The following is a 16,365-nucleotide window of genomic DNA, read 5'->3' as shown; positions in this document are numbered from 1 at the left end:
TCAATGCGCTGTTGCTATAGTGTAGATACCTCTTAGCGGATAAGGATTCAACTGAAGCGGTGGCTCTGCGGCTACCATAGCGACTTCGGAACTTTGCGCTGCGAGTTCGAAACCCGGTTTTTCCTTTTTCCCACCTCACTCTCTGAATTATCTACGAATGTTTATTCCAATTGATGTTGAAACACTGTTGTCGTTATTCGTCAGTTAATTTACTGTGTAAAGAAATAAGTTAAAAAGGGAACACACAGTGCGTAGTGGGGCGATCACTCTGTTGTAGAAATAATTCAGAAGCCAAGATCGCTTAAATACTGTTTACCGGATAACCGGTTTCAACACACTAAAGGTGCCATCATCTGATCTGAATGTAGATTAACATTTATAAACCATTTGGATATAACGATACATGAGGCAGACCAGATGATTTTAGATCAGCTTGTCTCATTCGTTTATTATTTTTTAAATTCATTAATTACACATAAGTTAATTGGCGAATAATTACAACATTATTTCAACATAAATTAGAAACAAACCTTCGGAGATAATTCTGATAGAGAGGCAGGAAAAAAGTAATAATAAAAAAAGACCAATATGGTCTCGAACACGGGAATCAAAGTTAAGAAGAAAGGACAGTAGCCACTGAGCCACCGCTTCAATTGCGTTCTCGGCTGCAGAAGGTATCTGCACTATAGCAACAGCGCGTTGATAACTTTGACCGTCGGTTTCTCGGAAACGGTCGAGTGTCTGCAGATAAGCCGAAACACACGTTCGCTTATTTTGTCCTCTCCTTCACTGAGCAAAGTTTCCGGACAATCAGCCTATGACACCTGGTGACTTCCCCTCGTTAGTCGAGTCGCTTCTTACGTCCGGCGAGAGTTATGTATTCCTCTGAGTAAACTGCGCCATTTGGAAACACGGTGAGCGGGGATAAACACGTTTTCCTTCTAATAAGGCAACCTTCTACAGCTAAAATTCACGAAGTGTTCTTCAGGTTGCCTCAGATATTTCAGAAATGTTTCTTGCGTTAGGCTTGCCGCATATACAAAACTTAAACATTTCATTTCATGTAATATTTATTAGGATAAGACATGACAAGAGTGGACCAGTCCCTTCTGAGAAAAATTACAGATTCTAAGTTGCTCCACTACGTAATGACACGGGTACGGGCTTGCGATCTCTCGTTTATGCCATCGATTTCCGTGTTACACATACTTGGCCACTGCGTTGTGGCTGCCATCGTGGAGGAGGCAGTCTATTTCCTGCTAGCGCTGTTTCCGCAGCAGATATTAACCGCGACGAATCATTCAGTCAACGCTAAATGGTCCATCTAGCTGAGGCAGACAAGGGCGCTATAATAGCACTCCATGCAGAGGGATCTGCAAATGGCTATATAGCAAGAACTATGGGTCTTCACAAGTCGACGGTAGCCAGGTGGATCAGACGAAAGGAAGAGAGTGGTATCCTGAATGGGAGGCCTCATGGCCGTCGTCGCAAAACAACAGCAGCTCAGGATCAGCAGATACGCCGTTTCAGTGAGAACCACCCATTTGTCAACGCACGACAAATTCAGCAAACTTTGGGTCTCAATGTTAGCAGTAAGACCGACACTCGTCGTCTAAGGGAAGGTGGACTGAGAGCAAGAAGCGCTGCTGTGAAAGGGACATTGACTGTTTCCCACAGAGAAGCTCGCCTTGCTTTTGCTGCTGAAAATGTCGACAAACCACTCCAGTTTTGGAGGCGAGTGAGTTTCACGGACGAAAAAGTTTTCTCTTCGGCATCAACCGGAAAAGTACTTGTTTACCGGCCTAAAGGTGCTAGGTGTAATCGAAAATATATTTACAGTTGCCGAAGGAGTGGCAGGGAGTCGGTAACGGTATGGGCATGGATATCGGCCGAAGAGTGTGGGCTCCTGTGAGAAGTGGAAGGAAGATTCGATGCGCGCAATTACATATCAATTCTGGAGAACGTGATGTTGCCTTCTGTGACAGCAAGATTTGGCGATGATCAGATCATCTTCCAACAAGATCGCTCGCCTATTCATATGGCACGTGTGGTTAAGAGGAGGTTCGACGATCATACTAATATTACTCTAATGGAATGGCCACCTAAAGGAGCTGACATGAATCCCATAGAGAATATTTGGGCAGAAATGGTCAGAGTAATACGAGAAAAGGGGCAGTCACCGTCGACTCGCCGACAGCTTTCTGATGTGATTCACGACGCTTGGAATGAGTTACTTGAATCTCCTAGTTATGGGGCTCGAGTTGTGGGCTCAATGCCCAACAGACTTCGAGCTGTTGTGGAACCCGAATGAGGCTATAAGCGATACTAAGCAGCATCAGCAGAGGTGTTTTTTTTTCAGCCCTTCACCAATCAGCTGCAACAGCTCTTTCAACCTTTTTTTTTTACGCAGTAAGTGGAATGTGGACAAACAAATTACAAGATATGTAATATTTAATTTGATAAGAGAAGAAATACTCACCTTATATATTCATGCAGTCTCTAAAAAATACATGACACACGTGTATGTGCAAGAAGGGTACAAAACAATTCAGCACAAATGAAAAATATTGAGGAGAAGCTCGCCGATGAAGGCGTAATTGGAGAACAAAGATTGGGCTAGAAGGAGAGGTAAGGAGGCCCGAGAAAGCAGAGGGCGGTTGGTTAATGCAGTTCGGTGCAACAGTAGAAGAATAGTTTTATTTACTGATTTTTGAGGCTTTATTTTGTGACGGCTAAACAGTGGTGCATCATGAGACCCACAATTTGTCCACATGTGGCTAAACATCAGAGGCGTAGAAAATTTTGAGAGGTTGCGAAGTTCTCTGGAAGAGTAACGTGTTTGAGAAAAGAAGATGATTGTTAGTTCATTCCATTTTAACCATTCACACTATGCTTTGACATTCTAATCTTTGATTTCATTTTATTATTATGTATCTCTTCTTCAGTGAAAGTCAACGGTAGTAAGTTGCAAGATATGGAGAATAACTGGAAGTTTTTAATTTGTAGAATAGCGTATTTAACAGTTAATATTTTCAACAAATCTGTAGTTACAGGACATATTAAGAAGCAAGTCAAAAATGGCATTGTGGAAAGATCAGGTTGGTCTCTAAAGGGTAACGACGGTAAAATAGCAAATACGAAACTATGGGTAACAACTATTGTTAATGGTGACGAGCCATAATCGATATGCCACTACTCTGTAATTGTATTTCTGAAGTTTATCTACAATCCTAGGACTGAATCCGATACTCTATTTTACGTAAAGAATATAACCTTCAAAATTTATTTAGCAACGCAGAATATTAAATCATAGTTTATAGATCAGGAACCTAATCCAACTGCCTTTAATTTTATTCTCACGGATGACATTGAGACAGTAAATAACAAGAGAAATAACAAAAGTCTCAGAATCAATATAGAGAATTCAAGTGTTCAGTGGATTCAAAAGTTTACTGTAATAGCGAATAATTGCTTTTACTGACTCCTTCATGCCTACGTTTTCTGTCAGACAATGTCTGAAACTAGGACTAGCAAGGTAAACAATTTTTCCACAAATTGCCAAATTGGAAGTCGGAGAGCCAGTTACATAAATTACGATGACAACAAACGTTTTTCAAGTAAACTGATCACAGGAGCCATCCAACGCATTTATTGTGTGTTACATGCACAGTATGTAAACTGGCAACGCCACCAACACACAATACCACTAACAAGGGAACATACCCATCGCACGCCCCTCAGATTTAGTTATAAGTTGGCACAGTGGATAGGCATTGAAAAACTGAACACAGATAAATCGAGAAAACAGGAAGAAGTTGGGTGGAACTATGATAAAAATAAGCAAATTATACAAACTGAGTAGTCCATGCACAAGATAGGAAACAACAAGGATAGGGTGAGCTCAGAAGCGCCCTAATCCCGTGGTTAGCGTGAGCAGCTGCGGAACGAAAGGTCCTTGGTTCAAGTCTTCCCTCGAGTGAAAAGTTTAATTTTTTATTTTCAGACAACTATTATCTGTCCGTCCGTCCGTCCGATACGAGGTAACTGAGCCTTAGTATGATGACGCTACACCTAAACAAACATCGAAACACATGACGTCAGTCGACTACAGCGCGCGGAAGAGAGAGTATTCCTGCTAACGAGGCTCCCTGGCTGGCTGTTGACTGTTCGCTACTTTGGACGAGAGTGCATTAAATACGTGAGATGCATTCCGTGGGCAATATGAATCCAGCAAATACAGCTCGCGACTTCAATAACAAAGTCAATGAATATTTTCCGAACTGTAAGGCATCGGAGTGTTCCTTAAGAGATCGGACGGTTGTCGAACATTTGTATGATTATTTCCTACATTTGTTGTTAAACAGTACGTGTGGTGATGATTGTCTGAAAATAAAAAATTAAACTCTCCACTCGATGGAAGACTTGAACCAAGGACCCCTCGTTCCGCAGCTGCTCACGCTAACCACGCGACAACGGCGCTACCGAACTCACACTCTCCTTGATGTTGATTATCTTGCACATGGACTACTCCGTTTGTATAGTTTGCCTATTTTTTTTCATAGTTCCACAACCCTGCTTCCTGTTTTCTCGATTGATCTTTCTTCAGTTTTTCAAGCCTATCGACTGTGCCAACTTATAACTCAATCTGAGCAGGGTGCGATGAGGAGGTTCCCTTGTTAGCTATGGACCAACTGTAGCAAAACGGAGCATCCTCGTTATCCATGTAATGGATAAGACGACTAATTCTCAACATAAATGTCAATGTAAGCATCAATTTCTGTTGGAACGTGCTTACTGGACAAATATCATACATTTCCTACGTCTTCAATGCGAATCATGTAGCAAATGTAATTTAAAGGACATAAAAATATCGAGTGAATTTACTAACATAATTATGAACCACTCACGAACATAAATCGATGGTCACATAGTTGTCAAAAGTATTCTACAGTATTGCCATTGTCCATTAGACTAGTAGCAGGAAGAAAACGTTCGCTCAGCTGTGCTGAGATATCTTGCACTGACCGAGCGGGGTGTCGCAGTGGTTAGACACTGGAATCGCATTCGGGACGACGGTTCAATCCCGCGTCCGGCCATCCTGATTTAGGTTTTCCGTGATTTCCCTAAATCACTCCAGGCAAATGCCGGGATGGTTCCTCTGAAAAGCCACGGCCGACTACCTTCCCAATCCTTCCCTAATCCGATGAGACCGATGACCACACTGTCTTGTCTCCTTTCCCAAACCAACCAACCAACCAATCTTGCACTGACGAAGCTCGAGTTTCGAAGACGCTACAGCATCGTCTGCCACCATTTCATGGGAAACGAAATATCTCAAGTAGACAGTCTTAGACATAAAAACTCACCGCCGGCCGCCACAGAGACTAAGTCCGAGTCGTTCACTTAACGTAGTCAATAAAACACAATCTGGCAACACTGTTAGATGCGGAAGTGTTAGGAGGAAGTGTTGTCTACTTCCGAGATGTTCTCGGATTGTGTGAGCCCGTGGTCTAGTGGTGCCGGCACGGTAGCTCAGTGTGTTCGGTCAGAGGGCTAGCTGCCCTCTGTAATTAAAAAAAAAAAATTGAGTTAATGGATCAACAACGAACTGAATCGGGTGTCTTTCGACGTCCGCCTCGAGCAGATACAACGAACGAAAACGAACAAAATGATATAAACTTCTTGCATTCAAAACTTATGGTCGCCTGTTCGCGTCCAACAGTTTTTTTTCTTTTTTTTTTTTTCCACATTTCGATCTAAAGTTATGAGTCTGATTGAGCATCGAAGATAATTCACTTAACATTCTACCTACCAGCAATAGCAAGTATTCCAGAAACAACTCCGCAGGACAGCTCGTGGCTGCGCCGCGATCATAACAGCTCACGCTCGAGCGTTTCCTCGCGCTGCAGCGGCTACCGGCCACCGGCCAGACGCCACCCGCCGCCTGAAATCCGGCGCCGCCCATGCGAACGCGGCGCCACGCTCTCAGTGTATGTATCAACTGTCATTTTCGAATTTGAAGTTCTAGTTATCATCTTGCAGCTAAGCATTGGATTTTGCATACTTGAAAATCATGAACTACAGTTAAGCATTGTAAAATTAAGTCGCAAGTGGAAAAAGGTGTAACATCTGCAACACAACGTTTACTTTTGGTATAACAGAGGGGTGAATGCAGAGGAGGCAGCTAGAAAGATGTGAACTGTGTTTGGAGAAAGTGCTTTTGGGAAAAATACGCCAGAAAAAGATATTCGTGTTTCAACAAAGATCGTTCTGGCATGAATGATTTTCCACATTAAGGAAGTCTCGACTACTGATAAATGTGATAGATTACCATTTTACCATCATGCTACATTTGCATTCAACAGGCAAAGTTCAGAAGTCTGGTGTAGGAGTACTGCATGTTCTAATTCGAAACAACAAAAATCAACGGAGTGACTATTATTAAACGTCATCAGGTCACTCATCGAGCATTCCTATGCAGTACTGTTACTGGTGACGTGTTATGATGCCTTTATCGTTAACTTCCTAAGAAGAAATGAAAGGCTGAGCCCCACCAAAAGACGTAAACTCCAGGAAAGAGTAGTGTTAACATAATATTTAACATCTGATAAATCCAAAAGTGTGTTTTGGGCTACGAATTCTGCCCCCAGGGTGTGTGCAACACAGCTGGAATTTGTTGCCAACATCTGAGACACCTTTCGGTCGCAGTGTAGGAAAATCGAGCAACAAACCTACATCACCTGTGCTACTGCATGATAACGCACTATGTTGATTTGAGAAACAAAACTATCCAGGAGACCGATAGGAAAGTCGTCTCTCAGGCACTTGTATTGATAGGGAAGTCCTCTCTCAAGCACTTGTCCCTCTCGTCATATATTTGTAAAATTTTACCTTTCCCGCTCTTGATCGATCAACCGTCAAGGCAATTCATTTCTAGACGAAAATACTCTTAAAACTACTCTGGTTTAATGACATCGTTAGAACCAGTAGGTTTCTACAGGCGTAGAATTTGTAAACAGCTTCAGCATTGTCAGATAGTTTTAGATATCGTGAAAGAAAATTCTGCTGCTGATTAATTTCACTTTGATAATTACTGTTGCGTTTAGTAAACTAATGGAAAATGCAATTAAAATATTCACTGTACTAATACAAATTAAATTCAGCTTACTACAGAAACACCACGAAGGCAGTCTATCTTAATAATAAAGCATTAGGTGTCTGTGAGACGATTGAGCCTATTTTAACGCGAATTAGTAGGATATTACCGACTTTTGACTTCGAAAAGATCTGTATTTATTTCATTTCCTGTACCATTTGTAAGTATTATGGAAATGTGACATTTCATAGATAAAATTATGTATACACTACAACAAAAAATATGCCGGCAGAAAACAAAAGTGGCATTATTAATTTGGCAGTACAGTAAGGTTTTCGCTCTGACACTAAGGGTTACTGAAAGTAGCAAGACGAATTTTGCTCTAGCGTTGTCTTACGATTCCCTTTACAAAAGAATTAAAAATCTGGCTTTCAGCGAGTCTCGAAAGGCGAACGAAAGCAGCTTGCACCTGGTAGCTAAGCATGTTACCTGGGAACCGGTTTTTTCCTAAAGTGGGAAGACTTCCTTTTGTGGTTGAACTGTTGGCAAATTGTCAGTCAGACGTGTGCCGTTGGTCTAAGCGTTTCGGTGTGTTGAATTTGTACCAATGATTTTTCTACAGGTTTTTTCTGTTCCAAATAGAGAGTTGAAGTCTCCCATTAGTATTTTTACGTCATCTTGGTGAATTTTGCTCATAGTATTTTCGAGTGTGCTCCAGAATTTTTCGACATTTTCGGTGTTTTTCTTATTTTCGATGTTGGTGGGGACACGTGCATAAAGCATAGTCATAAGTCGCTTGTTGATTGGCCGGCCGAGCGGTTCTAGGCGCTTCAGTCCGGAACCGCGCGACTGCTACGGTCGCAGGTCCGAATCCAGCCTCGGGCATGGATGTGTGTGATGTCCTTAGGTTAGTTAGGTTTAAGTAGTTCTAAGTTCTAGGGGACTGATGACCCCCGCTGTTAAGTCCCATAGTGCTCAGACCCATTTGAACCTTTTGATTGTTGATGGGTGTGATTTCTTTGACAGAGTTGATGATAGATCTGTGTTCGAGAAATGCAATGCCGAAGATTGGTATGCCTTTCGCTAGCTTTTGTTGTATTTTGCTGTTGAAGATGCAATGGTTTCCCTAATGCAAGGTTTCATTGTCAGTTAGTCGTGGTTGTTGAAGAGCAAGGATGAGAATTTTTTGTCGGTCGATTTCTTTTGTGAGATTATTTAGTTTTCGTGTTTGGATCAATGTATCGAAGTTTACTTTTAAATGCTTGTTTTTTGCTTGTAGGGTAATTTACCAGAGATCTTTGATATTCTCTGCCGTGCTATCCTGGACTCCCCAGAATCCGAAAATCCAACTGCCGCGTGTCGACAGCCGGGTTGTGTACCACCTGGGGTAAAGTTGACTTTGCTTGCATAGGTCATGTTTGCTTGTGTTTCATTGGTTTGGCTTGGATGATTACAGGACCGGACAGGACCGGAGGGTGTTGAAGCCTTTGAAAGCAAATATTTTCAGCCAAGCTCATTGAGCTAGCAGGCGGTGACCAAAGTAGCGGTGATTTTCACTCAGACGTGTCTGGATTTTGGGTTCAACGGATTGAGTAGCCGTTCAGGATTGTGTTAGTATTTGGTTCACCCCTAGTATTTGTTTCCTCAGTACCACCCATATGGGGGAGGGTTTCACTTATCCACCACACGCGATTGTTATTATTATTATCATTATTGTCATTATGTCATCAGCAAATCCGATATGGTGTATCTTCCCACCACTGAAATAGATGTGTATTGTTCGATTCAGTATTTCCATCACATAAATGTGGGTTATAATTACGTTACATTACTGCTAGTAGACGGATATTTCTCACTTTTTCTTAGACAGTTGCTATCTGTTACTCCATCATAGGAATTTATGTGCACAGCATTGTTGCAATACAGACGTTCAAATTATCCGATTTCTGTAATTTCATTTCGTTACCAGATCGTTCTAATCGGATTCAGCCAGGCAGTCTTAATGTGGATATCCGACTACGACTCTCATCATATGATAGACTGGGTAAACCACATTATTAATCGGACTGTTGAATATAGATCACTTATCTATGCCAGGGCCTGAATTCTTAAACACTGTAGAAAATAGTAATCCAATGTGCTTATTACAAATACGTTATTTAAATATAAATATATGAACTAACTAGATAACAGTTTATTTACAGGAGCAGAGCCCCATCCATCATAGCAGAGCAGTGCGAGATTGGTTTCAGGGCCAAGAGAGGATAAAGTTGTTGCCGTTTGTTCCACGATCACCAAACATTAACCAGATAGACAATATGTGGGCAGAGGTAACAAGGCCATTGCCACGTGGATCTACAAAAGGAAGTTACCTTTGGACTAATATAGAAAACATATGTTGGGAAGTAAACCATCACGCTACACTGTCGACGACTTAATGAAATCAATTCCCCTACGCCTTCGAGAAATCTTACGTAATGGTCGTGGGTGGGTTGGTTACTAAAAGTATAAAAAAGTGTTCAAATGTGTGTGAAATCTTATGGGACTTAACTGCTAAGGTCATCAGTACCTAAGTTTGCACACTACTTAACGTAAATTATCCTAAGGACAAACACACACACCCATGCCCGAGGGGGACTCGAACCTCCGCTGGGGTCAGCCACGCAGCCCATGACTGCAGCGCCCAGACCGCTCGGCTAATCCCGCGCGGCTACTAAACGTACACTCGTCCACAAAACCCATGTGGACAATTATCTGATAATCGGTCAAGCTTTGCTTTGTCGCAGGTCTTTAGCATACAAGTCCATTTGCTTTCAGTCTCCTACTTACACTCCTTGCAATGCAAGGTAATTAAAAAATCTCATCCACTCGACGCCAACTGAGGAATTGACTGGTGCATGTGTTGTTCAACACACAGTAGTTGTCACCCTCACTGGAATCAATGACTGTGTGTGTGTGTGTGTGTGTGTGTGTGTGTGTGTGTGTGTGTTTTCGTGTTCACGCACAATCTGAATCAATACTATTAACATTAGAGAGACAACCAACCATAAATATTGCATCAAATTTGACTGTAAAGTATTTTAATGCGATGGGAAGTTACAAACTGAATTTTTATCCAACCCACGTCTTGCATATTACGTTAAGTAAGATGTATTAACTCCATAGTATCGTTAGCAGAGACAGTGCGCTCTTGTTGTCGAGGCTCGCGACAAGTGCAGCGATCAGCAGTGCCCAATGCCTCCGCGATGTGTTTATGTTGGCTGAGCGTGGACACTGCAGCAGACGCTTCGCCATAAACAGAAAGAAATCACCTTGTCTCTGACTGCAGTGAGCGGATATCACTGCCTGCGTGTTCTTATAGTAACCAACGTGAGACTCTATTCACAGGTGCCATGGAGCAATTGCAACGGGTACCATGTCGTTATCATCAGAATATTAACCAGTGATGAAATGTCCACTCTATTTGAATCCCAAGAAGATAGGGACCTTCTCACAAAGGAATGTGAGGTGATATCAAAATTTATCCAACATACAAAAATTAACTGCAAGGTTTTCATGTATGCAGTAGTAGCACACAAGGAAATATTATGTCTTGGAAGCGTATATTTCATTTCCTCTTCTCATATTAACGCCCTTGTTTTAGAATGAAGGGAGAAAATAAACTCGAAAAACTTAAGTTCCATAGAAGCATATAAGTCATATCCTCTTCTCATATTATAACTTTTGTTTTAGTATGAGGTAAAAAGATAAACAGTTTAGGGTTCTGAAACATAATATGACACCAGATTCTTATCGTAGGCGCTATCAGAAACGCAAAATGCAGGGAGCTGTTCATTCTTTTGTCCAAAAGTCTGTTTCCTTTCATGCATTACTCACGCTAGGAGATTCTTATTTAAGGTCTTGTGGGCATCAAGTTCTTCAACAGAACAAGCCTTATGTTATTGTGCTAATTACGGTATGGAAAAAATGCAACAAAGACGAATTCCCCTAGAGCAGTAAGGATATTTGCACATATCTGTATTCAGCAATGAGTGCCAGCTGCCACAGCACTTCACAGAATCCTTGCGGCAGGCAACACAACTGTGGGTGCACTTCAGACTTCATTCAGTAAGACGTCAGCAGATGGATGGAAACGTCAAATTGACGTTGCTTTCCGAGTCGTATTCAATCCATGATGAGGTGTTATTAAGGTAGTTGAACGTTCTAGCAATTACACTTCTGTAATTCCCATATGAGTATTCCGATAGCCAAAAGAACCCGTTAGTGTGAAACCATCTGGAACTGCATTAACATCAAACTGCAAGAACTTGAGACAATACGTGGACTCTTCTCTTCGCTAGGTAACCTATTACTGATATTTAGGATTCTCTCCGTCCTAGGCGTAATGGAAATGGAACTTCAGAGGCGCTTTCCGCTATTCTTGACCAACATGAGAAACTTGTAATCACTGCGAGTTACAACTCCGTGATGATAATGGTTCAGGTTGTCAGTAGTTGTGGTGGTGTTATGCTGTCAAACTGCTTACAGCAACGTTAATGGTGGCGCACATAATTTAGCGCTGACTACCTACTTAAGTAAAGATAGTGTTGTGGCGTCGTCGCTTGTCTTTATTTGGCCTCAGCTTGAGTAATCCGATTTAACGAACATAGTACTACATTCCGGGGCTGCTAATGATACAGTATGACTACAGAGATCATCGTGCTGGTATTACATTAATTCTGCAATGAATTGCTTAAAAAATAATACCCTCAGCTATGCAGCTGGAATGACTCATTACACAGGTACTCTATGTTGCACTTCGTTAAGTGATCAGTTCGCTGCAATCATGCTTCTACTGTTTGTAAATACTTGAATACTTCAAAAATGGTTCAAATGGTTCTGAGCGATGTGGGACTTAACGTCTGAGGTTGTCAGTCCGCTAGAACTTAGAACTACTTAAACCTAACTAACCTAGGACATCAGACACATCCATGTCGGACTCTGGAGTCGAACCTGAGACCGTAGCTCTCGCGCGGTTCCAGACTGTAGCGCCTAGAACCGCTCGGCCACCCTGGCCGGCATACTTGTATACTGACCATTCGTTATTTGACTAAATATGAACTACAGTCTAATTCGCATGTATATGACATGGGTTAGTTCCGGCACGAAGGTATGACTAAGCATTGGATGCCGTTGGAGTCCCGTTATTTTGATGGCAAGACTAATGTTCGCAAATCACCTCTATTGCCTCAAGAAACAATTGCATCGTTAATATCGAAGGACGGTCGTCCACACTGTCACAGCGCGTTGAAATACAGCAACGACGGCAGATGAAAATTTGTGACCGACTGAGCTTCGAAACTAGACAGACGTGCTGACCACTGCACTATTATTTTTTTAAAAAGTTTGAGAAGACTTTCAGCACCAGGTAGGCGGAGGCAAAGAGGGCAGGGGTCGAAAATCCGAGGCCTGGCCACAATGCCTCCCCCATACCTTTCACTGAGCAGCAGCATTATTCACATGTATTCAATGTTTGCACTCATATATTCCTTTAAATTGTTGAACAAAATTGAAGTAGTAATTAAGGTAAAATAAATTACAGATTGTCGCCTCCAATGGCGTGCGTTCCTTGTGGAACATAACTTATAAAAGTGAACAGGGTGACGGAAAAATAAATAACAACCATTCATTCAGAAATATATTCACAATTTAAGTTATTATGCACTGGATGCATATGAGGTCATATATTTTTCAACAAATGGAAGAAGTTTCGGAGCCGGAGGGGTTTTGCCAAATTAGAACAGTTCTGATTTTAGAACCAACGTAAAAGAATACTCCACGAGTAAAAAAAAGTGAAAGAATAGTATTCTGCTTCTAATCAATAAAACTGTCCACCTCTTTATAGCCCACATAAAGCAATAGAAAAATAAATTTAAACCATTCCTTATATTTGTTATTCTTCTTCAGCTTAAAATGTTCTTCTGCAATATAAAACATGCACTCTTCTAAGTTATAAGTTTTGTTTATTACGACGTAAAACACAAACTGTCCCAGAAACCACGAATAACTGTTATTCTATGCGGACGGGTAACATTTCCAGTCGGGTTGTAAAGCTCCAGTTATCGTTATATGACTTTCTGCGGTTCTGCTGATAGTGATAATTTCTTCCTAGTCCAGTTTCAAATTCTATTTTCACATAAGAAGGTGTGCGCTACAGTTTCTACAAGCCCACATTTGTCGCAGTATGGAGATTGTCTCAATTTGATTTTTCAAAATTGTTCCGCTGAGGGTATGGTTTCGTTTACAACGTCGCACCATACGGCACTGACTCTAGTTGGTATAATTTTATTGTTGATATTTTTCCAGACGCTCCCCAGTTTTTTGTAGGTTAATTTACCGGAATTGGTTTGTGCAGACGATGTCTGGTAATATAATCATAGACGGTTCTAGTGTTGGTTTGTGCTGGTGGAAGTCTTATACAGCTCCAGTCGCCATAGTACTTTCGGACGTAATCTAGGCTGTCGTGCTACATTAACAGGAGCGTTCCTATCCCCAGGATCTAATCAGAGGAACAGAAGTTTCGTGATGCCTGTCTTAGTGGCGTGTATTAGTTTAAAAGTACGTCTTTAATTCCAAGTCCTCTGTTTTGCCTCTGGAAAGTCGCCGTGTGGAAGGATACTTTGAAGATATTTTGTTTCCACACATACCAAGAGGCTACAGCTAATATTTTATGTGCAGTGACATGCAATATCGGTAATACTGCTGCGACATGATAAGTTTTGCTAAGTATGTATTTATAAACTGAACTTTCTGAAGTCAGTCTAACGATCGCAAGTCGTGGTCCTTCAACAAGGTTCCGATGACATTAAGTTTCCGCTCCCAATTGTTCGTGGCCATGCGCCTGGGATTCGGCCTTAATCACAATCCGAGATGGAGACTCTCTTCAGTTACATCTAACCAGTGCGCACCTATTGCACTATTGTAGGAACCGAGATGCAGTATTTTGGATTTCAAATGTTGTAAATTTGTGGTAAGAACTTATGGGACCAAGTTGGTTAGGTCATCGGTCCCTAAGCTTACACACTACTTAATCTAACTTAAACTATGGACAACACACACATCCATGCCGGAGGGAGGACTCGAAGCTCGGACGGTGGGCACTGTCGGGACACAGCAACCAACCTCTCTGCACCACTTATCTACACACGCTCCTCGTCAGACGCGAATTCCCATCTTTGCCGCATACCACATAGGCGGTACCCCCGCTCCCCCCCCCCCCCCCCTTCGGCCATTATTCCACTCGCTCGCCCCCACACTGTATTCCCGCGTGGGTTCGGACGATGTCGTGCGTCTAGCACTGAAAACTTTAGATAAGCCGCCGAGACCCAAATAATTATACAGAATGTTTCAGGAGAAATAGTTAATATTCTAGGAGATGGTAGTATAGACAAATTGCAGAAACAATGACATATAACATGTGTCCCATTTTTATTGAACATACATATAGCTGGGTTGTAGTGTATCTAGAGGTAGCCCTGGATGGAAAAATATTAAGAACAGATCACATAAAGAATGTGTTCCACTGCGAAAGACAATCTTATAAGCAGTAGAAGCTGCTGTAGGGTAAACTGGGGTCTAAACCCAGTACTTACTGGATATACACCTCTGCAAAAAGACCATTGATAATTTATAGGCCTATAGTATGAACAAAGTCGAACAGAAGGCGGCTGCTAGGGAGTCTGGCAAAGTGCAGAGACTGATCTGCGCTTTCACAAACAGATGGAATTAGCAGGACATCCACTCTTGGGATTGATATCACGCTAGACATGCCCGCCTTACACCTGTGGCTTAAAATGGAGGCAGCGGCAGGGACATAGAGGCTAAAAATTGGAAATAGCTGGATATAGTTAGAATATACGGAATCCCAAATCAGTATGCTGATGGCTCGGGAAATGCCGAATAACTATACAATAACTTCTAGCTGTTTCAATAAACCTTGCCATGTAACAGTTGGAGGCGTGGAGCAGTGGAAGAACGAACCACTACACCGTGCAGGAGACATAATATAATGGTTTACTGACAGGTCGAAAACAGATGAAAGTACCGGATCTGGTGTACTGCCTAGAATCTCTTTAGGGAAGATGGCCACAGTATTACATTACATCTTCTGTCAGCATGTGCACGGAGGAGAATTAGAGTAGACCCTAAAAAAAATTGTAGCATCTACTTTTATTCAGACAGCCAAGCAGCTCTGAAATCTCTATCAGCCCATACAACTAGATCGAAGGTCGTTGCAGAATGCCATGAAGCATTTTCTTTTGGACATGTCCGAAAGAACAGACACCACACATATATCCATATACAGGGTGTTTCAGGAGGAATAGTAGATATTTTAGCAGGTGGTAGTACAGACGAATTGTATAAAAAAATTCCATATAAATGTGTCCACATTTTATTGAGGACAGAGATACATCTCTTAGTATGTAACCCTCACAAACTCAAATCAAAGGCAAATGAGGACGTTCAAAGTTTATTTTCAAAAATTCCCCCACCAGTTTCAATGCACATTTGACTTGTCTTGATAAGACCACGTGTAGCTCTTCTGAGGTCGACTTTGCGTTCTTTTATGAGGGCTGCACTATTCATAATCCGAACGGTCAAATCGGCTCTTGGGTTTACTTTTCCTTTGTAGACTTCGCCTTTAACCATCCCCGCAAAAAATCCAAAGAGAGAACGTCCAGGGACCATGAAGGCCAAGAAAATTGCCCATAACTAATGATCCACCTTCCAGAAAATGTGTCACCTGATGACCAGAATTTGTAGGCCCCGTCATGCTGGAGGAACATAGGCATTCCGGTAGCCAAATCAACCTGTTCCAATACCGTTGGAAGTCATTTTCAAGGACGTGTAGACAACTTGGTCATGCAAGGACCAACATATGAAACGGAAATGCATTGACCCCAGCTGTATGTACGAAATAAAAATTGGACACATGTTATATGGCATTTCTTCTGCAATTTGTCTATACTACCACCTGCTACAATATTTACTATTCCTCCTGAAACATCCTGTATAATTATTTGGGTCTCGGCGGCTCATCTTAAGTTTTCAGTGATAGACGCACAACATCGTCCGAACCCACGCGGGAAGACAGTGTGGGGGCGAGCGACTGGAATAATGGCCGGGGGGCTTGGTCTTATAAGTTCTTATCACAAATTTACAAAATTTTAAATCCAAAATACTGCATCTCGGTTCTTACAATAGTGCAATAGGTGGTTAGATGTAGCTGA

Source organism: Schistocerca cancellata, unplaced genomic scaffold (genome assembly GCF_023864275.1).
Source record: "Schistocerca cancellata isolate TAMUIC-IGC-003103 unplaced genomic scaffold, iqSchCanc2.1 HiC_scaffold_1143, whole genome shotgun sequence".
In the NCBI taxonomy this organism is placed as follows: Eukaryota; Metazoa; Arthropoda; class Insecta; order Orthoptera; family Acrididae; genus Schistocerca; species Schistocerca cancellata.
Note: the sequence above shows the minus strand (reverse complement) of the source record.